The sequence below is a fragment of the Cucurbita pepo genome, chromosome 16 (assembly GCF_057944985.1).
Source record: "Cucurbita pepo subsp. pepo isolate OVF chromosome 16, ASM5794498v1, whole genome shotgun sequence".
Taxonomy (NCBI): Eukaryota; Viridiplantae; Streptophyta; class Magnoliopsida; order Cucurbitales; family Cucurbitaceae; genus Cucurbita; species Cucurbita pepo.
Window position 1 is genome coordinate 854,290 of NC_141813.1, and position 26,672 is coordinate 880,961.

A 26,672-nucleotide genomic window follows, 5' to 3' on the forward strand; every position below is an offset into this window, starting at 1 on the left:
TAACTATATGTTACTTCCTATTCCAAGAGGCATTAGGGATCTATTTGATCTTGTAATGTTTTGATTTTAGACTGGACCGTCTTACTTTGAAGCGGTTCTTCTATTCTTTTGAATGAAATCTCTTCCTTTAGAGAAGAGATTTGTTTTTCTTTGTAATTTAATATATTTACGGATTGAATAATTGTATTCTTTTGAAAGTAATTTATCTCACTGATCTTCACAGGGGAGAGGAAATTAATTTTTATCTTCTTCCCGGAGTCTTTTGACTCTATCCCTTTTTCAGTTATTTTGAAAGGGTATAATTGAGTAATGAAATGACTATTTAGGATTAATTCTTGTCCCGAGTCTTTTACTAAAAAGAAGGAATTTAAGAAACAAATTTCATCATTGCAAACATGAACTATTGATAATATGTAATTGATTTTGAGTTGGTTGTTGTTTGCACCTCGAAGGCCCTTAGTAGTTTTTTCAAAATACTTTGTAGGTATTAGGCCTTCTTGAATGCAAATTTGATCGGCTCCGGTATCTATGAGAGCTTTTAATGTGATTTTGAAATCATAAATTTTTAGGGTAACGAGAGCGTACTATTTTTGATATTGAGAAGTGGTGATGGCTCCAACGAATGAACTTTGATAATCATCTTCGTCCAGGTTCGATTGCGCCGTTTTCCCTTGTTCGGACAGCCTTTCCTGAAGTTGGAGAATTTTTTGGTGAAGCATATAAGATTCTGACCTGGTTTTAGATCTTAATGCCTGCACTACTTGTTTGAGATTATTAATCTCTAAGATCTTGAGTAGTTAGTTCTCTAGGTTTTTCAAACCTTTGGAGAACTGATTGAAGTCTGTAGCGATTTCTTTTTCCCTTTCAGATGGCTTAGAGATTATCATGGCATCTCTAAGTCGTTGAACAATTTTCTGTTGAATTTCTGGATCTTGAACTTTTTCTACCACCTCGAGTAGAATTTCTTGATCCTTTATAAGGACATTTATGCATCCTTCGCATGTCCTTTTTCCTTCTTTTTCTAATTCGTATACTGTGCTAGAATATGAATCGGATTCTTCTTGAAGTTCGAGGATCTCTCCCTCGCTGGATTGTTCTGAGTCGGTTAGAACTAGTTGTAGTAGCTAATTGTTCAGCTCTTAATCATTATCCAACTCATTGATCTTTCCTCTGATTGGACACTTATTAGCATAATGTCCGTCTTCTCGACATTTGAAGCAAATTCGCATTTTCTTTCCTCTATGGGTTTTTGTAGGGGTATACCTTTTCCTTGAATACGTTGGCTTTTGAGATTGCACGAGTTTATTCCAATACTTTTCTCTAGGCCTGTATGAATTACCAAGGCTTTGGATACGTTTTAACCTGGAGCTTGGGTGCTTGGTCATGGGTTTATAATCAAGAAATACTGTCTCCATTGGAATGAGGCATTTTGGGAAGCCAAAGCTAAGTCATGAGAGCTTATGCTCAAAGTGGACAATATCATACCATTGTGAAGTCGTGTTCATCTAACATGGTATCAGAGTCATGCCCTAAACTTAGTCATGTCAATAGAATCCTCAAATGTGAACAAAAGTACTGTGAACTTCGAAGGCATAGTAAAAAATGACTAAGACTAAAAAAGAAATAAAAGTATTGTGAGTTTCGAAACCATAGTAAAAAATGAATAAAACTTAATATGCAACAAAAGTTAAGCTTCGAAGGCATAGTAAAAAATGACTAAGACTCAAAAAGAAAAAAAGTCAAACCTAGTGTTGGATGAAAATTCCACATCAACTAATTTAGAGAATGATCATAAATACATAATCAAGGAATATCATTGTGGAGAATCGTGCTCATCTCTCGCAAAATAGTTATATTACTAATTATCCAATTTCATGGTTCAATTTAATAAAACAAATTTTAAGAATAGGTTCGGACTCAATAGCCATGTCAGGTAATCAATTACTAGTAGGTTTACGCGTTTAGGTACTGGCGCACTATCAATAATGAACCTACTGATTGATTTGACGATTGATTTGAACTCCCTCGAAAAGCGAGTAAAATTGAAATAAATAGAATTTTCAAAAAATTTGCCCCAATTTTTTATCTTATCTGCTGCAAAGGATTGGTCCGGCCTTAGGCTCAAAATCTCTTGCAGACGAGTTTTCAAAAAATTCCTTCAAATTCATTCAACAAACTGAAATTTCATCCAATAGCTAACTATTCAAGTCCTGGATTGGACTCCAGAATTCGGCAATTTCGATGTCAGAGAGCGGAGTAACATCAGAAACGAAGCAACAGAGATTATCGAGAAACGGAAGCGATGTCTGAGAGCGGAGTAACATCAGAAACGAATCAACAGAGATTATCGAGAAACGGAAGCGATGTCTGAGAGAGGAGTAACATCAGAAACGAATCAACAGAGATTATCGAGAAACGGAAGCGATGTCTGAGAGCGGAACGAATTTAGAGACGAAAGTTTCGAATCATGATAGATTAGAATTTAGCAGATGAAGAAACTAATTGAGATTTGTAAGAACAGAAATCGGAAGCAGAAGAAGACACGGCAGAACTTCAACAAAGAATTCGGGAAAAGAAAATGTCGAAGGTCGAATTTCAGAAAGTGTTCAATCGTTCTATGCAAACCGATGTTTACATACAGCACAAGATCAAGGAATACACTCTCTAATTTCTGTTTGGTTGCCGAGAAAGTGCATCAAAATGATTAAAATATAAAGAATCTTCGATGTATTTTGAGCAGTTAATAATCTAAATTCTGCAAATCCACTAAGGTTTTGTTAATCGTCCTAGTCAAGAAAAGGCAACAAGAACAAGAGATCGGAATCATCCTCGTTAACTTCAACCATTTTTTCGCGGAGCAGAGGAAAACCAAAAATCAATGAAGACAGAAGCATGAGTTTAAGAATTACCTCCTTGTGATTCTCCATGAGATCGATCTCGATTCCTTCGGAATTTCGTTTGAATAGCTGGAAATACAGGCTATAGAGAGAAAGAGAGAAAGAGAGAAAGAGAGAAAGAGAGAGAGAGAGAGAGAGAGATCCTTTATTCAACCCAAACTCAACTGAGTAGTGGACTGAAAAAATACTGAAGCTGCGAGACCCACTTAAAGTTCATTTACGGACGACGACAAATATTTATTAAAAAAAAAAAAAAAAAAAAAAAAAAAAAAAAAAACCTTTTTCCTTATCATGTTTTGTATTACCAGTTTTAAAATTTTGAGATGGTCCTGATTCTCGTAATGGACTAAAGCAAACTAATAGATTAAAGAAAAAAGAACAATATCTACTTCCAGTGAGTTCGATCCATAATGAGTTAAAGCAAATTAATAGACTAAAGGTAACAATATGTTAACAGTAGGCTCGGCAATTCATAATAGGCTAAAGTAAACTAATAAGCTAAAGAGAACCATATCGATCCATAATACGTTAAAGCAAATTAATGGGCTAAAAGTAACAATATGTTATCAATTTCGTTAAAAAAAAAATTTGTTGACCCAAAATATAATGAACTTGAGTTGCATTGGGTTGAATTTAAATAATTATTAATTTATTATTAATTTTTAAATATAGGATATAATATCTTATATCATATAAAGTATCTCAATATATATTTCGTAATTTAAACGTCTTAAAATTTTAAATATTATATTCTTATTCAATGTACATTTAATTTAAACACATATCTTATTTTTATTATATTACCTTTTAAGTTCAAATGAAATATAAAATATGATTCTAACTTCTTGAAACTGCAATGGATGTATGGTACTCTTTTTATAATCCATATTATTTCTAATCAGTACCCCATTTTTATCCTCTTTAATTTGATTTATTTTTTTTTTTTAGTAACTTAAGTTTCATATCCATAATGCTTAATAATATACTAATCCAACATTAAATCAGATGGATAAAATACTGTTTAGGAAATTGGGTTTAGGGATAAGGATCAATTTTAAGAGATTCATTCATGCAGGCTCTACCCAGTTCTAATACAAACCAAACCAAACCAAACCAAACCAAAAGACATTTATAAGGCTATTCAGGTGAATTGTTCTATCCCTACATCCACATGTGACATGTGAACCAACTTCAAAACAGAGGTTCTCAAAAGGAATATCTATGCGTCAGAAAATGCTGAAATACACAAAGCCAAGAAGACACTACAAATATGTTAGTACAACAAATACATTCCAAACTCTCTCTCTCAAAGTGACTCCAATGAGATTAAGCTAAGATAGTCGTGCTCTTCAGACATTTCTATGACTAAGAGCAACAATCCACTGATCCAAAAATTGTGTCTAAATCAACCCTCATGCTCTTCGGACATTTCTACGACTAAGAGCAATCCACTGATTCAAAAATTGTGACTAAATCGACCTTCATGCTCTTCAAACATTTCTACGACTAAGAGCAATCCATTGACCCAAAAATTGTGACTAAATCGACCTTCATGCTCTTCAGACATTTCTACGACTAAGAGCAATCCATTGACCCAAAAATTGTGACTAAATCGACGTTCATGCTCTTCAGACATTTCTACGACTAAGAGCAATCCACCCCAAAAATTGTGACCAAATCGACCTTCATTCTCTTCAGACATTTCTCGACTAAGAGCAATCCACTGATCCAAAAATTGCGACTAAATCGATCTTCATGCTCTTCAGACATTTCTCGACTAAGAGCAATCCACTTACCCAAAAATTGTGGCCAAATCGACCTTCATGCTCTTCAGACATTTCTCAACTAAGAGCAATCCACTGACCCAAAAATTGCGACTAAATCGACCTTCTTGCTCTTCAGACATTTCTCCGACTAAGAGCAATCCACTTACCCAAAATTGCGACTAAATCGACCTTCATGCTCTTCAGACATTTCTACGAATAAGAGCAATCCACTGATCCAAAAATTGTAACTCTATTGACCTTCATGCTCTTCAGACATTTCTACGACTAAGAGCAATCCATAGATCCAAAAATTGTGACTATTTTGACATTCATGCTCTTCAGACATTTCTACGACTACGAGCAATCCACTGATCCAAAAACTGCGACTAAATCGACATTCATGCTCCTCAGATATTTCTATGACTAAGAGCAATCCACAGATCCAAAAGCTGTGACTAAATCAACATTCATTTTCTTCAGACATTTCTACGACTATGAGCAATCTACAGATCCAAAAACTGTGACTAAATCGAAAACTAAATGTTGCAACATACTAGATAATGTAAGATTTGATTTGAGAGTATTAAAGTGGTTAAAACAGATGAATACAAGGAAATGGAGACGAATCACTGTCAAGCAACCCATTTTTTCCCTCAAGACCTATGAACTTTTCTGACTAGCTTTTAGAAATTGCAAGCCCACAAGACATTGATATACCTACACACAGTCTATCCCAAGATAATAAAAAAAAAATATAATCAACAATTGCTAGGATTAAACGGCACCAGTCATGCCTCCTACCCTTAGATTATAAACCATATTGAGATAGAAAAAAGCAAAAAATCAAAGAAGTTTACTCAGCAAATCAAAGAACACCACAAATTAAAGTTCACCAAAAAAAAAAAAAAAAAATTATCTCATGAAAAATGTTGAAGCAAGTATGTTCTTCATAAGATTGAAAGTATGAAGATGCTTACACATATAAAAAGGATTTGAATGGTGCAGGCGAACTTGATGAGAAAAAGTGATAACAAGAAAAGAAAAGGAGAACAATCACTTTTACAAGATGGACAAGTCTTGACGTAATCACTTTAATGAGATTAATGACCTATTATTATACGTTATAAAGGAAATGATAATGAACTCAATAAACCCATTGGATTAAAATCTGTCTAATAGACCTAAAGCCAACCCTCTAACTTGGTAAATTCAAAAGTTTGAAGTACTACTGTTTCTATTTTTTAAATGTAGATAACATATAACCCTAATAGCATCCTAGTGAAAACATACAAAATGCAAAAAATAAATGATTTTTAGTATAAGATAGCACCGATCCCTCAGAGCCTTTGGTGCTGTAAAAAAGAAACTCTAGGCTTTACTATGAAAAAAAATACAAGAATGAAAATACCTTACGAAGGAGACAACCTGCAAAATAGTAGCCCTTCATTCCAACCGAGCAACCTGATTAGATTAATATTAACTATCATATGCAAACCACAAACTCATAGCATGAACAATATGTGATCCAGACCTCAGCTGGCCCACACGTAAAACCAATATAAAAAGCTCAATGGAAATTGAAATTTGTGGATCAAAGGACAGTGTGATGCACATTTTAAAATCAGAAACCTTTCAAGAAAAATAACAATAGCTTCTAGAATTAACTCCTCCACAAGGAAGAAAAGATGTGAAGGGGATGAACCATGAAAATGATTTGGATAAACAGATTCTCAGACTAGGATTTTAATGCCAAACGTAAAAAATATAAACTAAAACAACCCACATTTTACAGTTTCCCAAAGCATAAAAAGAAAAATATCATTGTAAACCCAGATAGAGATGAATTTCAAAACTTTCAAGAGCAATAAAGCTAAGAGATGTAAATAGTAGTTGGGTATAAACCCTTGCAAAGCATAGAATTTTAGTTGGAATAATCACAAAAGAAATCAATGAAAAAGAATAAGCCATAACCTCACTGTCAAGTGCAAGATCTATTAAAACCATAGGGGTGAAAGAGTTTAAAATATTTTTGGTCAACCATTGAGCTAGAGGTTACATAGTTTTACTCAAAAGTACTAAAACTGATCCAAATCTTTGAAACAAATCTTCAATAGATCAAAAACTACAGATTTAAAACAAAGCTTAAATGAAGAGGGTCGAAAACGTCATTTGCATCAGCTCCTTAAACTTCAGAGAATCACCTGATCAGTACAAAAATACTGTCGCACATATGAGTGAGATCTGCACAACGAATAAGATAGCATGAAAGAATAATTTCAGAAAACAAAATTTTCAGAAACATCCTTTTCAAATTGTTCAATAGGGCTATTTAAATTCAGGATATCATGTGGAGAAGAAAGATGTTTTTGACTTCCGTTAAATACTTTTAGTTATGATATGAAGATGGGAAAAACCATCATTGGGCTCCAAAAAGTGAGTAGAAAACTATCACAAATCAAGATCACTTCCCAACATCCTTATCCCAAGAAAACAGGTAACGTACTAAACATGAGACCTAAATTGGTTTATAGCATGCTAAAGTGGAGAAATATTAGCTAAAGGAAATGGAGGAAAAAACAAGGAAGAAGAAGAAAGGTAAAAGGAGGGAGAAAGCAAATAACTTTTATATTGAAGCTTTGAATTGAAAGAACAAGAGCTTCTCTCCATAATCTTAAAACAGAATTTAAAGCATTGTATTGCACTCCCATGGATAGTTTCAAAAAGAGTGCTAAATAGCTAAACAATGGATTGTAGTTAAATAATGTTTAGAAAATTGCCAAACTCTAGAAAACCTTCAACATAAAAAAGTAACAGATTAATTACATCATCCTAGGATACTAACATCAAAAAGTCAGAAAAATCATTAGTCAAGCTTAGATGTTGGAACTTGCATCTTACTATTCTGACTAATTCCAAGAACTATACGCAACACAAAAACTTCAAAACTTAATTTAAATACAGGGAATCTAAAATAAGCACAAACACAAATACATAGTTAAAATCTGAAAGCACAAAAAAACACTTCAGAACTTAACTAAAAAAGTTCAATGAGTACATCACAAAAATGCCACAGCCATTACCATTCTTAAATGGAATCAGACAGCAATATTAGTTAGTGAAATCAGCCTACAACATAAGAAAAGGGATGTCATATTGTTACCATCTAATAGTCCTGTCACCAACAGAAGTATTTCAACCAACCAATCTTTTACTCCACAAATGCCATTTTTTGTTCAATCTAAGGTCATATCCTTCTATAACGATAGCTAATATCTTCCATAGCTCAACCATTCAAAGATTAGTACGTTAGTATACATATATTAAGATAAAGCAAAAGAATAAGGAGTATAAGGAGAGTGAATCTGTACCGCATCGAGGCACTAGTGCCCCATATAACCGCCAGGACCACCATACTGCCCAACCCCATGCTGCCCTCCTCTTCCAGTTCCACCCTGTCCCATATGTTGGGTTGGATATCCACCCTGCAAACCACTTTGACTTCCATATCCCATCACTCCAGGGCTTATATTTGCTTGACTCCCATACCCACCTTGTACTCCAGGTCCAGCGCCTTGTATGACTGGATTAAGCCCTGAAGTAGATCCGATTGTCCCTAACAAATTAGTCAGTCCCAACCCAGCACCCTGACCCGCCAGCAAAGCAGTAAGGGCCTGGCCAAGAGCCGGGTTCAATGCTTGTGGAGGTCCTTGGTTATAACCAACACCAGGCCCTGCAGGCGCCATCAAGTGTCCCGATCCAGATGTCGCCCCACCTGCATAATTAGGATTCTTATTCCTCTGAAACGGCGCATTTTGTGTATGATGCTGGTGCTGAGACTTCCCTGGCTTGGGACCGTCGATCGCCTTCTGACAATGCAAGACATGACCCTCAAAATTTTTGTGGGGCTCCAACAATGCCTTCCTCGCACTTTCTATCGTCTTGTACACAAATAGACAGAAACCTTTAGGCTTACCCGTCGTCTTGTCAAGCCCCAATGGTCCTTCATCAACTTCACCGAACTGGGAAAAGAAAGTGAGCAACTTCTGGGGGTCAACATCAGCTCCGACATTGCTCACATAAATCTTCCTCTGCGTATATTCGGAAGCAGGTGGTCCTTGGGGGGCTGCCACCGCACTAGACGTTGGAACAGGCCCGACCGAAGCCAACTGACAGGCAGTCATCCTATTGCCAATCTTCTTCTGGGGTTCCTTCAGAGCTTTCCGAGCCCCACTGCGCTTCTTGAAGAGGATGAAACCGTAACCCTTGGACTTGCCAGAGACCTTATCACACACAGCTTTGCAGTCCTCAATCTCACCATATTCCTTAAACACACTGACCAAAGTTTCGGCATTTGTATCCCAACCCAGCCCGTGAACAAAAATCTTGCGGTGGGTCGGGTCCGCATCAGCAACCGTTCGAATCCTTTCAGCCACATCCGCATGCTTCTCCGACGCTTCGCAAAGCAGATTTATAAGCTGGTCCTTGCCGAAAGGATCTAAGAGATTCGGAATTGGCTCGTCTTCGTCGTCGTCAGAAGTAGTTGCAGCAGCGGCGGAGGAGGAGGAAATATCGGGGGCTTGATGGTGGTTATCGACATTCGCATCGCCTTCATCCTCCTCCTCCTCCTCCTCCTCCTCCTCCTCCTCCTCCTCCTCCTCCTCCTCCTCCTCCCCCTCGTTATCATCGTCCTGATCGGCATCGTCTTCTTCCTCGACCACCTCGTAATTCGAAAGATCCTCAGCAACGACTTCCTTGAGGGGTTCATTCTGGGGCTTAGACTCGTCGAGGACGGCTTGAGCTTCTTGCTGTTGGAGCTTCTTAGGAGGCTCAGAGGATTTGGAGGAGTCGAGCTTTCGCTTCCTTGCCATGGAAGAGTAGAGGAAGCTTTGACGGGGTGGGGGGGGTCTAGGGTTTTGCAGAGAATGAAGAAAGCAAAGGGAAGCAGTGACGATAAGAGGATGAGGTCTGGAGATCAGAAATTGAGATGTGAGAGCTTTTTTGGACCTCTGGAAATGGCAGTCCACAATTATTTAAGTCATTACAAAATTTAATTCAATCAAATCACTAAATAAAAATAGTGCAATTTTATTGATCCATCAATAGTTAATCACTTAATTTGATTGGGTCATGTTATTATAACTATAAGATAAGCTAGGCTTAATTTTGTTGGATCGGAACACCGAGGTGGTGAATAGAGTTTTAAGATAAAAGTATTTAAGCGTGATTAATTTTTCTAATTACGAAACTTTTTACCGATGAGTAGAAAACGATAATTAATAGAACAAAATAGTTCAAGTCAAAACCTTAATCAACTATGATAAATTTAGAACATGCCACAGTAATAATTTTGAAATTAAATAAGGAAGAGTTAAAAAATATGACACCATAGTTTTAAGTGTTTCAGTCAAACACAGCTACTCTACTCCTCAAGCGCCTATTGAGCATTTGAATAAATAACTTTAACCAGCTCTTTTTACGAGTTTAAGAGCAAACTCAATCCTTTCCATAGCTCAGGATGAAACCAGTAAGTATTTGAATTTTGTAGGAACACATCTCTAGATTTACAATTTGTCCACTAACTATTTCCGCAAAAGAAAAAAAAAAAAAAAAAAAAAAAAAAAAAAAAAAAACCTCTCAGGATAGGATGAATTCTTGTTGTAGATTGCATCTGAGTCATTTAATCAAGCATTGATCAAGTTTGATTATGGAGTGACTCAGTTTAGAACGATTATGTAAGTATTCTAATTCTAATCTTATAAGGTTAATATGTTACGGTTCTTGCTTGAATTGTTGTGCTGGCCATTAGAGTGGGCTTAACAACAACCATATTTAAGGATTCTTACCCCAAACATAATTAGAACCTTACAAATCTTTGATTGAAATTCTCGATCATTTATGGATTCTTATACTTGATTTTAACTTCTTAAATTTTTCTCAATTTTTTGAAAATTTCTTCTATTGTGTGGTTGTGTTTTGGGGAGACATGTCTCCGTCGAAAATGCCCGAATTTTAGATGTTTTAGAAGTTCATATAAATGGAATAACTTCATTAAAAATTAAAAGTTACATTTTTTTTCCTTTATTTGTTCTTAACTTTATCAGGCGTTACATATCCGTCAGTCTAGGGTACAACAGTCTCACTCTTCCCATCTTTCTCAGGTCGCCTCCTCAACTAGATGGTTCCTCCACAGAACCTTGTCCTTGTTACGTAATCTCTTGACTTCCCTCACGTGGATATGCACTTGTTTCTCCTCATAAGTCAAGTCATATCTTAAAAAAAGTGTCTCATGCTCAATGATGTGTGAAGGATCCACAGTGTACTTTCACAGCATTGAGACGTGGAATATATTATGCAAGACAAAGATGTTAGGTGACCGTGCTAATTTATTGGCCACCGATTCAACCCTTTCCAAATTATAAAAAGGGCAAATGAAGCTAGGACTTAACTTGCCCTTCTTTCCAAACTTGAGCACTCTTCTCAGGGGTGCTATCTTAAAAAATACATGAGCTTCCACAGTGAATTGAAGGTCCTTTCGTCGGGAATCTGCAGAGTTCTTCTACTACTATGTGGTGTTTGAATCCTTAACTTGATCTTCTAAACTATTGGTTGGTAGCATGAACCAATTTCGGCCCTAGTAGCTGTTTTTGTCTACTTCTTCTCAAAAGATAGGAGATTGACACTTTCATCCATGTAACACTTCATAAGGTGTCATTTGTATGGTCGACTAACAATTACTATTCTAGGCAAACTCTATGAGATGCAAGTGCTCACTCCAGCTACTTGTGAAATTCATGATGCACGCTCTCAACATACTCTCAAGTATCTGGTTCAACCTCTTGGTTTTGTCCATCTATCTAAAGATAGAATGACGTAATGAACCTAAGTTGTGTGACAAATGCCTTTTAGAGGCTTTTCCCGAGATGAGATGTGAGACTTGCATCTTGGTCCGATGCTGTGAAAACTAGTACATCTTGAAGTTGAATTATCTCCACTATGTACAACTAAACCCATTTATTGATTGACTATATTGTCTTTCCGAAGTGAGCTGACTTAGTCAACTTGTCGATGATGACTCATATCACTATGAATCCTTTCTTAGTTTTGAGCAACCTTGAGATGAAATTCATGGCTACCTTCTCCCACTTCGATTGAGGAATGCTCAAGGGTTGTCTTAAGGTAATCTTAAGTCCGTTGTCTCGGCACCTTTATCTGTTGGCATGTCAAACATCGACTCACATGTTTTGCAACGTCATATTTTATTTCTTGCCACCAATAATACGATATTAAATTATGGTACATCTTTGTGCTCCCTAGGTGGAACGTGTAAGGAGAGTCATGAACCTCAAGCAATAACTCTTTTAGGATCACCTCTTTCTTGGGGAGGCATAATTGGCCTACCAAAGCAAACTATCGTCTTATGAAATCAAGAACCCTTTGGGTTAGTCTACCGCTTGTTGTTGTAGGATCTTGCTGAGGTATGAGTCGATTCCTTGACCATTTATTATATGCTTCCTTAAGGTGGGTTGGATTGTAAACTGAACCAATCGTGCCATGGCGCCCTAGACAATGACTTCTATCTCAACTCTTTGGATATCTTCTTGTAGCTCCTTCAGAATCATAATCAATGTAGATAAGTGAATCGTCTTCCTGCTTAGTGTGACAGCTATAACGTTTGCTTTACCTGGATGATAGAGAATTTCTATGTCACAATACTTTACCAATTTCAATCATCTTTGTTACCTTATCTTAAGTTCGTTTTGCGTAAATAGATACTTGAGACTTTTATGGTCAATGTATACTTATATATTCTCCCCATACAAGTAGCTTTGTCATATCTTGAGTGCAAATGCTACTAATACTAGCTCTAAGTCATGAGTCGGGTAGTTAATCTCATACTCCTGTTAGGTTCTGATACTTGTTTATACTAGCTCTAAGTCATGAGTCGGGTAGTTAATCTCATACTCCTGTTAGGTTATGGAGCCTGATACTTGTTTATAGCTTGGTCAACGGTTATATACGGTAAAGCTATATATAGTAAAGCTATATATGATAAATAGTTATATATAGTAGATGGCTAAATCTGGTAAAGCTATATATAGTAAACTATACCATATATATATATCTGGTCAGCTTTGAAAATGTACTTTTCTATTCTCTGTACTCTCTTGTTGTACATACCTGAAGTCATCAGAAAAATCCTTCTAGCCAGAGTTCTCCTTGCAATTTTCACTATCCCATTCTTTATGTTCATCTAGATCGAACGTGTGCGTTGTTGTGCGATCCTAACAATTGGTATTAGAGCTAACAACTGGTATCGATCCTAACAACTCCCTGAGCTACTTAGAGGCATACACTATTACTTTACCATTCTACCGCATGAATCATAGGTCTTTTTTGTTTCTTTGTGTTAGTTGTTGGGTAAGTAAATTGTTTGTGTCGTATAGTAAGACATTTTGGCCGAGGTAGATTTAGACTTTGTTTTGAAAGAGTGTGGGTTCAAATCCCACTTATGTCATTTTCCATAATTTGTTTGCGAATAAGAGTAAGACAATTTGGTCGAGGCGCTAGATTTAGGCTCTAGTTTGAAAGGGTATGGGTTCAAATTTCATAGTTGTCCATTATCTGTAATTTTCTATACCCATATCTTAAACAAGCACATGCATAGAATTTTGTACTCTCAATGTCTGCCCACAGACGTGTCGTTGTTCTTTCCGATCTTAATGCATTTCACTGCTCTAGCTTGGTAGTTTGCATCGCCTGTCCAGGGTTGAGCCTTGAGATTTGACGGCGGACTTAAAAAGGCACCTACATATACTTTATGCCCAATCATTTCGGATAACGCTTGCTATAATTTTTTCAATCTCTACGGTCTCTTAAGTGTTAGTGTCGGCCCAGTAGACTGGGATTTGACGGCGGACTTAAAAAGCCACCTACAAACACTTTACGCCCCATCATTCCGGATAACGCTTACATCCTCTATATTATCGCGGCGGCTGACATAGAGTTAGTAGATGCTTATTCCCCAGATCCATCATAGATTCTTCTATGCGAAAACAAGTTCACGACTCATAGGCCTTCTACCTCCACGACACATTGCTCTATCAGGTATATGCATATCTTAAACAAGTATATGCATATAATTTTTTGTTTTGAACTAGTTGTTGGGTAAGTAAATTATCGATTCTTCAATTTGTTGGATAAGTAAATTGTTTGTCTTGTAGGAAACAATTTGGCCTAGTGTTCTAAGGCGCTAGATTTAGGCTCTGGTCCAAAAGGGTGTGCGTTCATATCCCACAATTGTCATTATTTATAATTTTCTATGCCCTTATCTTAAACAAGTATATGCATATAATTTTTTTTTTTTCAATCTCTAAGTATCAGTGTTGACCCAGCAAAGTGCTTTCGCCGTTGGTAGTTTCCACTGCCTATCTAGGGTTGAGCCTTGGGATTTGACGGCGAACTTAAAAAGTCACCTCTTTACGCCCATTCATTATGGATAACGCTTGCATCCTCTATATTATGGCGGCTGCTGACACAAATCGAGTGGTCTAAGGTGCCAGATTTAGACTCTGATCCGAAAGGGCATGGGTTCAAATCCCATAGTTGTCATTAATGATCTATAATTTTCTATGCCCAAATCTTAAACAAGTCTATGAATATAATTTTTTTGCTTTGTTCTGATCGATTTCTCAGTTTGTTGAATAAGTAAATTATTTGGGTCTTATAGTATGACAATTTGGCCGAGTGGTCTAAGGTGCTAGATTTAGGCTCTAGTCCGAAAGGGCGTGGGTTCAAATCCCACAGTTGTCATTAATGATCTATAATTTTCTATGCCATATCTTAAACAAGTATATACATATAATTTTTATTTGGGTCTTATAGTATGACAATTTGGCCGAGTGGTCTAAGGCGCTAGATTTAGGCTCTAGTCCGAAAGGGCGTGGGTTCAAATCCCACAGTTGTCATTAATGATCTATAATTTTCTATTCCATATCTTAAACAAGTATATACATATAATTTTTTTTGATGTGTTCTTGTTCTTGATCAATTTCTCGGTTTGTTCAATAAGTAAATTATTTGGGTCCCACAGTTGTCATTAATGATCTATAATTTTCTATTCCATATCTTAAACAAGTATATACATATAATTTTTTTTGATGTGTTCTTGTTCTTGATCAATTTCTCGGTTTGTTCAATAAGTAAATTATTTGGGTCTCATAGTACGACAATTTGGCCGAGTGGTCTAAGGCGCCAAATTTAAGCTCTGGTCCGAAAGGGCATGGGTTCAAATCCCACGGTTGTCATTAATTAATGATCTATAATTTTCTATTCCATAACTTAAACAAGTATATACATATATTTTTTTTTGATGTGTTCTTGTTCTTGATCAATTTCTCGGTTTATTCAATAAGTAAATTATTTGGGTCTTATAGTATGACAATTTGGCCGAGTGGTCTAAGGCGCCAGATTTAGGCTCTGGTCCGAAAGGGCGTGGGTTCAAATCCCACAGTTGTCATTAATGATCTATAATTTTCTATGCCATATCTTAAACCAGTATATACATATAATTTTTTTTGATGTGTTCTTGTTCTTGATCAATTTCTCGGTTTGTTCAATAAGTAAATTATTTGGTTCTTATAGTGTGACAATTTGGCCGAGTGGTCTAAGGCGCCAGATTTAGGCTCTGGTCCGAAAGGGCATGGGTTCAAATCCCATAGTTGTCATTAATGATCTATAATTTTTCTATTCACCCATATTTGAAACAAGTATATGCATATAATTTTTTGCTTTCTCGTTTTGTTGAATAAGTAAATTATTTGTGTCTTATACTATGACAATTTGGCCGAGTGGTCTAAGGTGCCTGATTTAGGCTCCCCTTTGAAAGGGTGTGGGTTCAAATCTCACAGTTGTCATTAATGATCTATAATTTTTTATGCCTATATCTTAAACAAATATATGCATATAATTTTTTCCGAAAGGTGGGTTCAAATTTCACCGTTGTCATTATCTATAATTTTTTACTTTGTTCTCTGTTTGTTGAATAAGTAAATTATTTGTGTATTATAGTATGACAATTTAGCCAAGTTGTCTAAGATGCCAAATTTAGGTTTTGGTTCGAAAGGGCGTAGGTTCAAATCCCATATTTGTCATTATCTATAATTTTTTGCTTTGTTCTAACTGATGGGTAAGTAAATTATCGATTTCTCGGTTTGTTGAATAAGTGGTGCCTTATTGTATAACAATTTGGCCGAGTGGTGTAAGGCGCTAGATTTAGGCTCTTGTCTGAAAGGCCGTGGGTTCAAATTAGGGGTGTACATGGGTTGGGTTGAAGGATTTTTTGAACCCAACCCAACCCTCTATTTTCGTAGGTTCGGGTTGGTCCAAAAAAAAAGTAAAAAAATTTAATATGTATGACCTTACAAAAGAATTCTAATTACTGCAAAAAGAAAAATAGCATCTTCAAAGTTAGTACAATTTTAGAAATTCTGATATACAATTTTGCGTGCATATCAGAGCTTCCACTGTTTTAGGTGTTAAGGAACTCTTTAAAGAATCAAGAATCCTCCCACCCCGTACTAAATGCTGATTCAGGAGATACAGTCAACACTCGAACAACCAAAACATCTTGGAAAATTTTCGATAAAACTCTATATTTAAACTCATTTGCTTTCCACCATGCCATAACATCAAAATTATCATCAAGTTCTTCACTAGGGTCAGATAAATATCGATCCACATCATTGTACTCGAGTGAATTTTGCTCTTCTCTTCTTCGATTGTATCTTGATAATACTAATATTGAACCACTCAAATTCACTTCATCAATTGTGTCCATCTCCATACTCATGGACTTAGGAGTGAGTCTTGATTCAGATTGATGATTGAGAATGTTTGATTAATCCACCACACCTAAATGGTGAGAAAGTTATCTTATTTATAATCAAACAAATTACAAGGATATGGAAATAGTAATAAATGGAAATAACAATAAATGGAAAGATACCTATGGTAATAAGGCAAATGTTAGATATTTGCCTTATAATAAAATATCAAATATAATATATATGGTAAACTATAATTTATTACTAAATATCCTTAACATCCCACCGCAAGCTGAGCGTCGGATTTGAACGAACGTGAAGCTTGGATCTGAAAAATTCAAAGTGGTTGAGAAACACTTTTCGTGAAGATGTCAACAACCTGGTTCAGAGGAGGCGTAGAGAAACACTTTCTTGGCCATCGAAAATTGCAGAGGGATCGTCGCTTAGCGGCGATGCTGCCTTGGCTTCGACGAGAATATGTCTAACCCATGAAGAGGGATTGTCGCTTAGCGACGATGCTACCTTGGCTCTGGTGAGAATATGTCTAACCCCAAGAAGTAGAAGGGGAAACCTAGAGCAAGAGACAAAGATAATGTTGAAGCCGGAAGAGTCGCCACATTGGGCGAAGGAGCCAATTATGGCAAGAAGGGCAGCAGGAAGAGTCTCCACATTGGGTGAAGAAGCCAATTTTGGCGAGAAGGGCGGCGGCAACTTTGTTGGCGAAGAGGCCAGTGTGGCACCCAATTCCAAAGGTAAATCTCTGCATAAGGTCGATGGGCTTATCAAGATTCTATATATTTTCGAAGAGAACGCTGATGACGATTCTAAGATTAGGGTTTCTGTGAAGGATGAAGGATGAAGGGAAAATTGGGAAGAAAACGAAAGAGACTATGTTTGGAAAATGTGAGGTTGTATGTACAGAGTATGACGAAGGATGATTTGGAGGTCAAAAGGGTTGAGCCGAAGAGTAATCAATCAGCTCCGCTTGCGGCAGCCATGAAGACTGCCCCTACGGCGTCAAAGCCAGCAGGGGTGGTGGAGAAGAAGATTAGAGGATTCAAAAGCCATAGATGAGAAAGGATCGAGGTTGTTAAACCGAAAGGACTCTGATACCATGAGAATGTTTGATTAATCCACCACACCTAAATGGTGGGAAAGTTATCTTATTTATAATCAAACAAATTACAAGGATATGGAAATAGTAATAAATGGAAATAACAATAAATGGAAAGATACCTATGGTAATAAGGCAAATGTTAGATATTTGCCTTATAATAAAATATCAAATATAATATATATGGTAAACTATAATTTATTACTAAATATCCTTAACAATGATGATCTTGAGCATTATCATAAAACTTGTAGTAATCATACAAATGAATTAAATAATTCTTTATGTCATCCACCATCACTTTAGCCATAACATCTTCTTAAATATTTGAAAAGCAAAATGATATGGAATCCAATTTGTAACGAGGATGGAGTACCACTGCTATGAATATCAACTTATTAATTCTTTCCACTAAGCCCAATATTTGTCATACTTAACCTTCATATTTGAACTCATGTTTACTTAAAACAGGGTACACATTTATACTCCACTCAATTAAAAGTTCTCGAATACCCCAAAGTTCATGAAAATAAGAATTAGAAGTCACATATAAAGACCCACTTCTCTTTGTAATGACATCGTAGAAAACCTTCAAAAACTTTACAAACACGCAAAGTTTTTCCAATCATCAATGGTTGGTGGCCCTATTCTTTTGTTTCCATGATCCCCTCTTTGAAGTAATAACATAATCTAATTCTTCTTCCTCTAATACTTTAAAAACTTTTTCAAATTTCAAGGCATGATCACACATTAAATAAGTGGAATTCCATGGAGTCGCTACATCCAAACAAACAAGTGCTTTACATTTAATTTTTTCTTGTTCAACATGATCTTTGAATTTTGTCAATCTCTTGGGGATGATCTAACATACCTCCCGGCATTGCGAACACTAGAAATGGAGTCATGCATTTCTTTAAGCCCTTCATTCACAATTAAATTAATTATGTGGGCACAACACCTCATGTGTAATATTTCTCCATCTAAGATAGACAAGTGAATTCCAACTTCTAAGCCTTCTCATAATATATGTAATAGCTATATCATTGGAAATTGCATTATCAATTGTGATAGAGAAAACCTTATCGATTCTCAATTCCAATAAACAACTCTCAATAATCTTGTCAATAGTCTCTCCATTGTGGTTAGCAACTTGACAAAAGTTGAGAATTCTTTTATGCAAATTCCATTATGAATCAATAAAATGTGCCGTGATTACCATGTAATTAATGTTTTGCAACGAAGTCCATGTGTCAGTAATAACACAAACCCTCTTGGAATGACTGACTAAAAAATCTTTCAAACTTCTTTTTTTTTTCTTCTAGATAGAGTTGAAATATATCTTTAGCCATGGTTACTGAGGGTCAAACTTAGAACATGCAATACTACAAAACAATTTGAAACCCTCCTTCTCTACAAATTTGAATGACAACTCATACAATTTGCACATACAGTTGCACTATTGTTTTTCATCTATAAAAAGTAAAATAGAACTATTATGATTCAAACATTCAACCGAATATAAACAATTACCATAGAATGCATCAAAGTTAAAATATACAATTAGTCTTTGCAAGAGGATATAACAAAAAGAGAAAAGGCTTACCTGTTATGGCGTTCCAGGAGACTAAAGAGAGAAAGACGGCGCGCGAGAGAGAAACAAGATAAAGAACGTGAGAGAATGCTATTGAGATCAAATTCCTTGTGAGAGACTAAGTGTCGAGAGAGATTTGTATTTTGGCTGAAGGTTTGTATTTTTGCGTGAGGCTGTGAAAGAGAGAAAAAGGGTGAAAGTGTGAGAGTAAGACAAAAGTTTGTTTGGCTAAAAGAGAGGAGGGAGAGAAGGAGAGAGAAGAGGTTGAGAGAGAATAGAATAACCAAAGAGAGAGAGAGAGGTAGAGAGTAGGGGCAGAGAGAGAAGTAGAGAGGGACGCAGCCATAGGACGCAGAGAGCAAAGAGGGAGGGTGCCCAGTGTCACAATCGCACTCTTGGTGGCAGCGGACTTGCGATTTTGCGGCACTCACTTTCCAACAACAAGTGAGCTAAGCCAATTCGTTCTTACGTCGCCTACGGGCAAGCGACGTATGCTTGAGCCTCTGGCCTTGGTTTAAGAATAAGGTTTTTGAAAACGAGGGAGAGAGATTTTTTAAAGAGAGATTTTGAAAGAGACGTTATATATGCAAGCAAGAGAGTAAGAACAATGGCTCACAGTATATAACTATTGGTAGGGAGAGGTTGACAACTAGTCATATCCCCTCTAGTACACTCTGAGGCATTTCATGTCTGACAGGTCTAGACATGAGTTTTTCCAAATGTCATACTCCTTATAAATACAAAAGTAAAACACTGGAACATGGAAAGATATAAAAGGTTTGGCTTGTCATGGGCATGCGGCCATGGGCAATATGCCTTGGACGAGCATGACCGTGACATCCTCCCCCACCTAATTGGTTGACGTCTCTGTCAACTGACTACTTTCAAACCTGGCGATGTGGGTGGTGGCGGAGTCCAGATCTTCGACGCGTTCTTAGCTAGTTTCCTCCGTAGGGAGATTCTTCCATTTGACAAGAAATTCGCGAATCTTCCGTACAGGTCTTCCTATCTTCCTAACCCTATCAGCTAGGATCTCCTCTATTTCTTTGGTGTCTCTTTGTTTCAGATCGATGTTCAGTCTAGTGATTACATTTTGCTGGTCGTCGTCTGTGTCACGGTCGTAGTGCTTCAAGTTGCTCACACATCAATGGTTCCGAATAAACTTAAATAAAAAAAAAAAAAGATAGTTTAGTTTCTATTTTTAGTTAATGTGAGTTTTAAAATTCAATAAAAAAAAAAAAACCAACATTCATTCTAGTGGTTTTATGGGTTAGAAAAACTGTGATTCTGATGGCTATTTTTAGCTTTAGAAAAATTATAAATACATTTTGTTTCTAATGTAATAGCATAGAGCAAATAGCACGCATCAAGAAGTTGTCTCATTTTAAGTAGAGTGTAATAGAAGAGGGTTTTTCACAATTTCTTGTCTCCTTGTCTCTCCCCTCTGGACATCTCCCTCACAATTTCTTGAGTGTTATTCTAACAAATTAATATGAGAGCGAGCGTTTATTTTCAACAATTTGGTATCAGAGCGAGTTTTATTTCTACAAATTGGTATCAGAACTGATGGCAAATATGATAGGACAAATGCCACTACCACGATTAACGAAGACGAACTACGAGAATTGGAGCATCCAAATGAAAGCTCTTCTCGGTTCTCAAGACGCATGGGTGGTGGTCAAAGAAGGTTTCGAAGAACCAAAGAAGGCAGCATTATACATGTTGTTTTGGGCTGTTGACGAGTCGGGCTTTGAGAAGATTGCAAGGGTAAATACTTCAAAATAAGCGTGGGACACTATAGAAAAGGTGTTCAAAGGAACCGACCGAGTCAAGCAAGTGCATCTCCAAACTTTACGTGGCGAGTTGGAGAACATAAAGATGAAGGAGTCAAAAAATGTATCTAACTACATTACATGTGTACAAAACGTGGCGAATCAGCTAAATCGAAACGGAGAAATTTTACTCGAGACGCGGGTTGTGGAGAAAATCTTTGTTAGATAAAACCTGAGTTTTTCCTTGGAGAAAATCTTTGTTAGATAAAACCTGAGTTTTTCCTCGGAGAAAATCTTTGTTAGATAAAATCTGAGTTTTTCCTTATTTAGATTCACACGATTTCATTAGTTGATTGAATACCTCTGTTTGACCATTTGACAAACACGTCAAATGGATTACTTGATTTTAAGTACAGTCAAAATTTCAGCAATTCTCTCTCTTTGTTATTTTACGCGTTTTATTTTCTTCCAACAACTTCTCGTCAACGATTTCCTCTCACCGAAAAGAAAAGGATTTCCTGGCCCATTATCGAAAAACAACAAGTGGTATCAGAGCCCGGTTGAAGCCATCGGTGGTATATCATTGCGGAGGAGCCAATTTATCAACAGTCAAGTTGAATAGCTCAAGTGGTTAGAATGTTGACCTAATAACACAGAGGTCTCAGGTTCAAGTAGAAGAAAATGCAAAGTGCGAAAATAAACATAGGGCTTGTATGTGTATGTTTAGAATGATGTGATTTGTAACGACCTAGATCCACCGCTAGCTATATTGTCCTCTTTATTGTCCTCTTTGTGCTTGTATGTTTAGAATGTTGTGATTTGTAATAACACCCAAATCCTATATATATCCTTTTGGGCAGACCCAGATATATTGTCCTTTTGGGCTTTCCCTTAAGGCTTTAAAACGCGTTCCCTTAAGGCTTTAAAACGCGTTCCCTTAAGGCTTTAAAACGCGTTCCCTCAAGGCTTTAAAACGCGTTCCCTCAAGGCTTTAAAACGCGTTCCCTCAAGGCTTTAAAACATAGGGGAAAAGGGTGATTTGCTCCTCCCCAGTGGGACATCACAATCCACCCCTCTTCGGGGCCCAGCGTCCTCGCGTCTGCTAGGGGAAGGTTTCCACACCCTTATAAAGGGTGATTTGTTCTCCTCCCCAACCAATGTGGGACATCGTGTACAGCGAGTGCGGGAATCCAACATCGAGCAGTTGCGGAAAGAGCTCTCGGAGATCCGCTTTAAGGACGGCGAATCCGTTGATGATTTTTCAATGCGGATCACGGGGCTTGGCAGCAGCATCACCACTCTCGGTGGCAGCATTAGCGAGACAGAAATAGGATGTTGCAGGTCATCCCCGATCACCTCGAGACATTGCTTGACGTGAACGACCTAAATTGTATGCTAGATTGTTGTGCTTATGTACGTAACCTTTTGAACGTGAATGTATGTTTAGCATGATGGGATATGTAATGTCTCTGATGTTTATGGTGTTCTTCAATGATTATTGCATGAAATGTATGACCTGAACGTGAATGTATGTTTAGAATGATGTGATATGTAATGTTTATGACGTTTAGGGTGTTCTTGAATGATTATGGCATGAAATGTATAACATGAAACATGGTAAATTGCTTGAATTATAACCTCGTTAGGAATATGCCAGACAAGTAGACTGAAAATGAGAAATGACGTGTTAAGCATGAAATATGATAGTGGGGTTATATTCATTAATGCCAAAATTAGAAGTAATGGGGACCTTATTCATTATGTGTGCTCATGCATTTAGGGGGATACCCCTATTCCATCACGAGGGTACGGACGCGTACAATCAATGGCAGGACAACGATCATTATGCTTTGCATAGCGCTGTCGTGACGGTTACTAGTTCTAACGGGTGTCCGACCTAAGGAGCTCCGAGAGTATGCTCGCCCGACAAGGAAAGTGGCCCAGCGGTGTGCGAACTAGCTGGTGAGCCCATACTCGCACGTATGGGCTGTGTGTAGAGTATATGGTACACGTCCAAAGTTACCCGTTAGAACAGCACCGTAGGAAGACAGATTGAATGATAGGTCCCATCATCTCATTGAATGTGATTGTTGCATAACCCCGATAGGGGGTCACTTACTGAGTATTCTAGAAATACTCAAGCCTCATGCTACTATACGTTTCAGATAAAGGTAAGGCATCCATGTGAGATCGACGGCGGCATCGCACACCCGGGACCGTGGCACATGCATTGGATAGTTGTTTTTCATTTTGTAGAATAGGTTAGATTAGGTTGAATTCCCGTTTGCATCATTAATATAGGTTAGAATAGGTTGAATTTTAATCGCATAGTAAACCATAGGGTAGTATATGATAGTTGTTTCGGTGTTGTTCTTTTTCCTTTCTTTCCCTTGTAATCGTTTTTCATGAGGTAATAAAAGGCCATTGTAAGGCGCATTTATGATGAGAGCCCATTTAATATAAAATTCCGCTTGTAGGATCTTAGATTAAATAGGTAAAATTTAGGGTCGTTACAGGGTATGTAAATTATTGATTTCTCGGTTTGTTGAATAAGTAAATTATATATGTCTTATAGTTTGACAATTTGGCCGAATGGTCTATGGCGCCAGATTTAGGCTCTTGTCCGAAAGGGCGTGGCTTCAAATTCCATAGTTGTCATTATTTACAATTTTCTCGATTTGTTGAATAAGTAAATTATTTGTATCTTATAGTATGACAATTTGGCCGAGTGGTCTAAGGTGCCAGATTTAGGCTCTAGTTCAAAAGGGCATGGGTACTAATCCCAAAGTTGTCATTATCTATAATATTTTATGCCCATATCCATATCTTAAACAAGTATATGCATATAATTTTTTGCTTTGTTTCTCAATTTGTTGAATAAGTAAATTATTTGTGCCCTATATTATGACAATTTGGCCGAATGGTTTTAGGCGCCAGATTTAGGGTGTGGGTTCAAATCCCACAATTGTCATTCTTTGTTCTAGATTAGTAAATTTTGTTCTAGATTAGTAAATTATTTGTGCCTCACACTATGACAGTTTGGCCAAGTGGTTTAAGGCGCCAAATTTAGGTTCCTTTCCGAAAGGGTGTGGGTTTAAATCCCACAGTTGTCATTAATGATCTATAAGTTTCTATGCTCATATCTTAAACAAGTATATGCATATAATTTTTTTGATTTGTTCTTGTTCTTGATCAATTTCTCAGTTTGTTCAATAAGTAAATTATTTGGGTCTTATAGTATGACAATTTGGCCGAGTGGTCTAAGGTGCCAGATTTAGGCTCTGGTCTGAAAGGGCGTGGGTTCAAATCCCACAATTGTCATTAATGATCTATAATTTTCTATCCCCATATCTTAAACAAGTATATGCATATAATTTTTTGCTTTGTTCTAACTGTTAGGTAAGTAAATTATCGATTTCTCGTTTGTTGAATAAGTAAATTATTTGTGTCTTATACTATGACTATCGATTTCTCGTTTGTTGAATAAGTAAATTATTTGTGTCTTATACTATGACAATTTGGCTGAGTGGTCTAAGGTGCCAGATTTAGGCTCTGGTCCGAAAGGGCGGGGTTCGTTGTCATTAATGATCTATAATTTTCTATGCCCATATCTTAAACAAGTATATGCATATAATTTTTTGCTTTGTTCTAACTGTTAGGTAAGTAAATTATCGATTTCTTGTTTTGTTGAATAAGTAAATTTGATCGAGTGGTCTAAGGTGTCAGATGTATTCTTTGGTTCAAAAGAGCTGCGTGGGTTCAAATCCCACAGTGGATGTGGGTTCAAATCTCATAGTTTTCATTATCTATTATTTTCTTTCCTCATATTTTCAATAAATAAGATAATTTTACTTTCGAGTTGGGTCAGGTTGGATGTGCACCCTAGATGGACAAAAGGTAACTCCAAATAGAGTGTTCCCTTGACATAGTTAAGAATACGTTTGACAGCAAGAAAGTGATCTGCAGTAGATGCATGCAAAAATTAACGGACAGAATTGAGAGCATGGGTAATATCTGGACGCGTAATGGTCAAGTATTGAAGGGTGCCAACAAGAGATTGACATGGGTAATATCTGGACGCGTAATGGTCAAGTATTGAAGGGCGCCAACAAGAGATCGATAGAGAGTAAGATTAGAGAATGGAGAATCATCAACAGTCAGATGTTGAGAAACAACTATGAGGGTTCAGACTGGTTTTCTATTGAGCAACTAAGCACGAGTAAGAATATCTCGAGCATATTTTAACTGAATAATAATGAGACCATCAAGAGTGAGTGAACCTTCAAGACCAAGAAAGTAAGTGAGAGAACCCAAATCCTTGGTAGCAAACTTAGAATGAAGTTTGCAAGTAAAGCTCTCAAGAAGAGATGAGTTGTTGCTAGTAACAGAAGAGATGAGTGGTTGCTAGTAACAGAAGAGATGAGTGGTTGCTAGTAACAATAATGTCATCAGCATAAAGAAGTAGATAAATAAGGTTAGATTGCTAATGAAAGACAAAAAGGGACGTGTCAGCGCGCCTGCAAGAAAAACCAAGTATGAGAAGAAATGAGCTAAAACACTAAAACCAGGCGTGAGGACCTTGCTTTAAACCATAGAGGGTTTTTTTGAATAGACATACATGAGTGAGAAATCGAGAATCAATACATCCAGGAGGTTGTTCCATATGAACATATTCAATAAGAGTGCCATTGAGGAAATTATTTTTTACATCAAGTTACCGAAGAGGTCATTTATTTGTGACATTAAGAGAAAGCACAACACAGACAGTAGTAGCTTTGACAATCGAACTGAAAGTGTCAGTGTAGTTGAGACAAGGAACCTATTATAACATTTGGTAGCAAGACGAGTCTTGAAACGCTCGACGGATCCATCAGAAAAATATTTAATGCGAAACATCCATTTAGAGTTCACGATGTTGGTGTTGGCAGGGCGAGGAACCAAAGTCCAAGTGTCATTTTGTTCCAAGCTCGAATTTCTTCATCCATGGCCGTAACCCAAGCAAGATTCTTAACCACAAATTTGAATCCTCTTGGCTCAGTGTATGCAAGAATAACATAAAGAAGTCCAAATGAGCCCAAAATACCAAGATTTACTAGATGATGAGTCTTGAAGATACCAACTTTGGCTCGTGTGATCATAGGATGAGAGCCCAAAAAAGAAGAGGAATCAACATTATATTCAATAGAGGCCAGACCAGAAGTCAAGGGTTGCAAAGAGGAGTATCAATTTGCACATACTCATTCACAAAGTCAAAGCAAATATCACACGGAAATGAGCTAGATCGAGAAATGTGTAAGGGTGTAGGTTCAAATCTTGCTGGTTTTTTAACTATTAATAATTATTTGTTATTGAGATTTTCGCATATAATTTTTATATCAACATTCAAATATGATGCATTTTATTATATCTTAGTACTTAGATAGAGACATTTTGTTTTCATGTCAGATGACACTTGGAGGAGGCGCTCATAGGGAGAAAAATAATATATTTTTCTTAGCATACTTAAATTATATCTGAGTATTAAATTTTAATAAATACGTCAATATTTCTATCATTTTTAGTCTCTTAATTTAACATGGACATAAGGCATGAATCAACATTTCCCTAATACCATTAAGAAATTGATACAACACTAAATAAATAAATAAATAAATAAATAATAAAAAAAAATGTCACAAATTAAAATATAATATAAATAATAAATATATTG

At 36.7% G+C, this 26,672-nt stretch overlaps 1 long non-coding RNA gene, 5 other non-coding genes and 1 pseudogene across 16 annotated transcripts; 5 read left to right on the plus strand and 2 right to left on the minus strand.

Moving 5' to 3' along the window:
• Positions 1-2,564: 2,564 nt before the first annotated feature.
• On the minus strand, positions 2,565-3,152 carry LOC111776717 (uncharacterized). The gene is made up of 2 exons (XR_015412102.1): positions 2,910-3,152; positions 2,565-2,755 (listed from the first exon to the last, which is right to left on the minus strand). It is a non-coding gene; the product is annotated as an uncharacterized LOC111776717 (long non-coding RNA).
• A 3,483-nt stretch (positions 3,153-6,635) lies between these two features.
• LOC111776714 (UBP1-associated protein 2A pseudogene) lies at positions 6,636-9,643 on the minus strand (annotated as a pseudogene). 10 transcript variants are annotated; one of them, XR_015412150.1, is made up of 3 exons: positions 8,032-9,643; positions 7,824-7,936; positions 6,636-6,864 (listed from the first exon to the last, which is right to left on the minus strand). The product of XR_015412150.1 is annotated as a UBP1-associated protein 2A pseudogene, transcript variant X8 (transcript). The 10 variants fall into 10 exon arrangements; XR_015412148.1 differs by having other exon boundaries at positions 6,636-6,882; XR_002812284.2 differs by having other exon boundaries at positions 6,636-6,904.
• Positions 9,644-14,393: 4,750 nt separating this feature from the next.
• On the plus strand, positions 14,394-14,473 carry TRNAL-UAG (transfer RNA leucine (anticodon UAG)). Its single transcript has one exon. It is a non-coding gene; the product is annotated as a tRNA-Leu (tRNA).
• A 75-nt stretch (positions 14,474-14,548) lies between these two features.
• Positions 14,549-14,628, plus strand: TRNAL-UAG (transfer RNA leucine (anticodon UAG)). The gene has a single exon. It is a non-coding gene; the product is annotated as a tRNA-Leu (tRNA).
• A 471-nt stretch (positions 14,629-15,099) lies between these two features.
• TRNAL-UAG (transfer RNA leucine (anticodon UAG)) lies at positions 15,100-15,179 on the plus strand. The gene has a single exon. It is a non-coding gene; the product is annotated as a tRNA-Leu (tRNA).
• Positions 15,180-15,307: 128 nt separating this feature from the next.
• TRNAL-UAG (transfer RNA leucine (anticodon UAG)) lies at positions 15,308-15,387 on the plus strand. The gene has a single exon. It is a non-coding gene; the product is annotated as a tRNA-Leu (tRNA).
• Positions 15,388-24,203: 8,816 nt separating this feature from the next.
• TRNAL-UAG (transfer RNA leucine (anticodon UAG)) lies at positions 24,204-24,283 on the plus strand. The gene has a single exon. It is a non-coding gene; the product is annotated as a tRNA-Leu (tRNA).
• Positions 24,284-26,672: the final 2,389 nt, after the last annotated feature.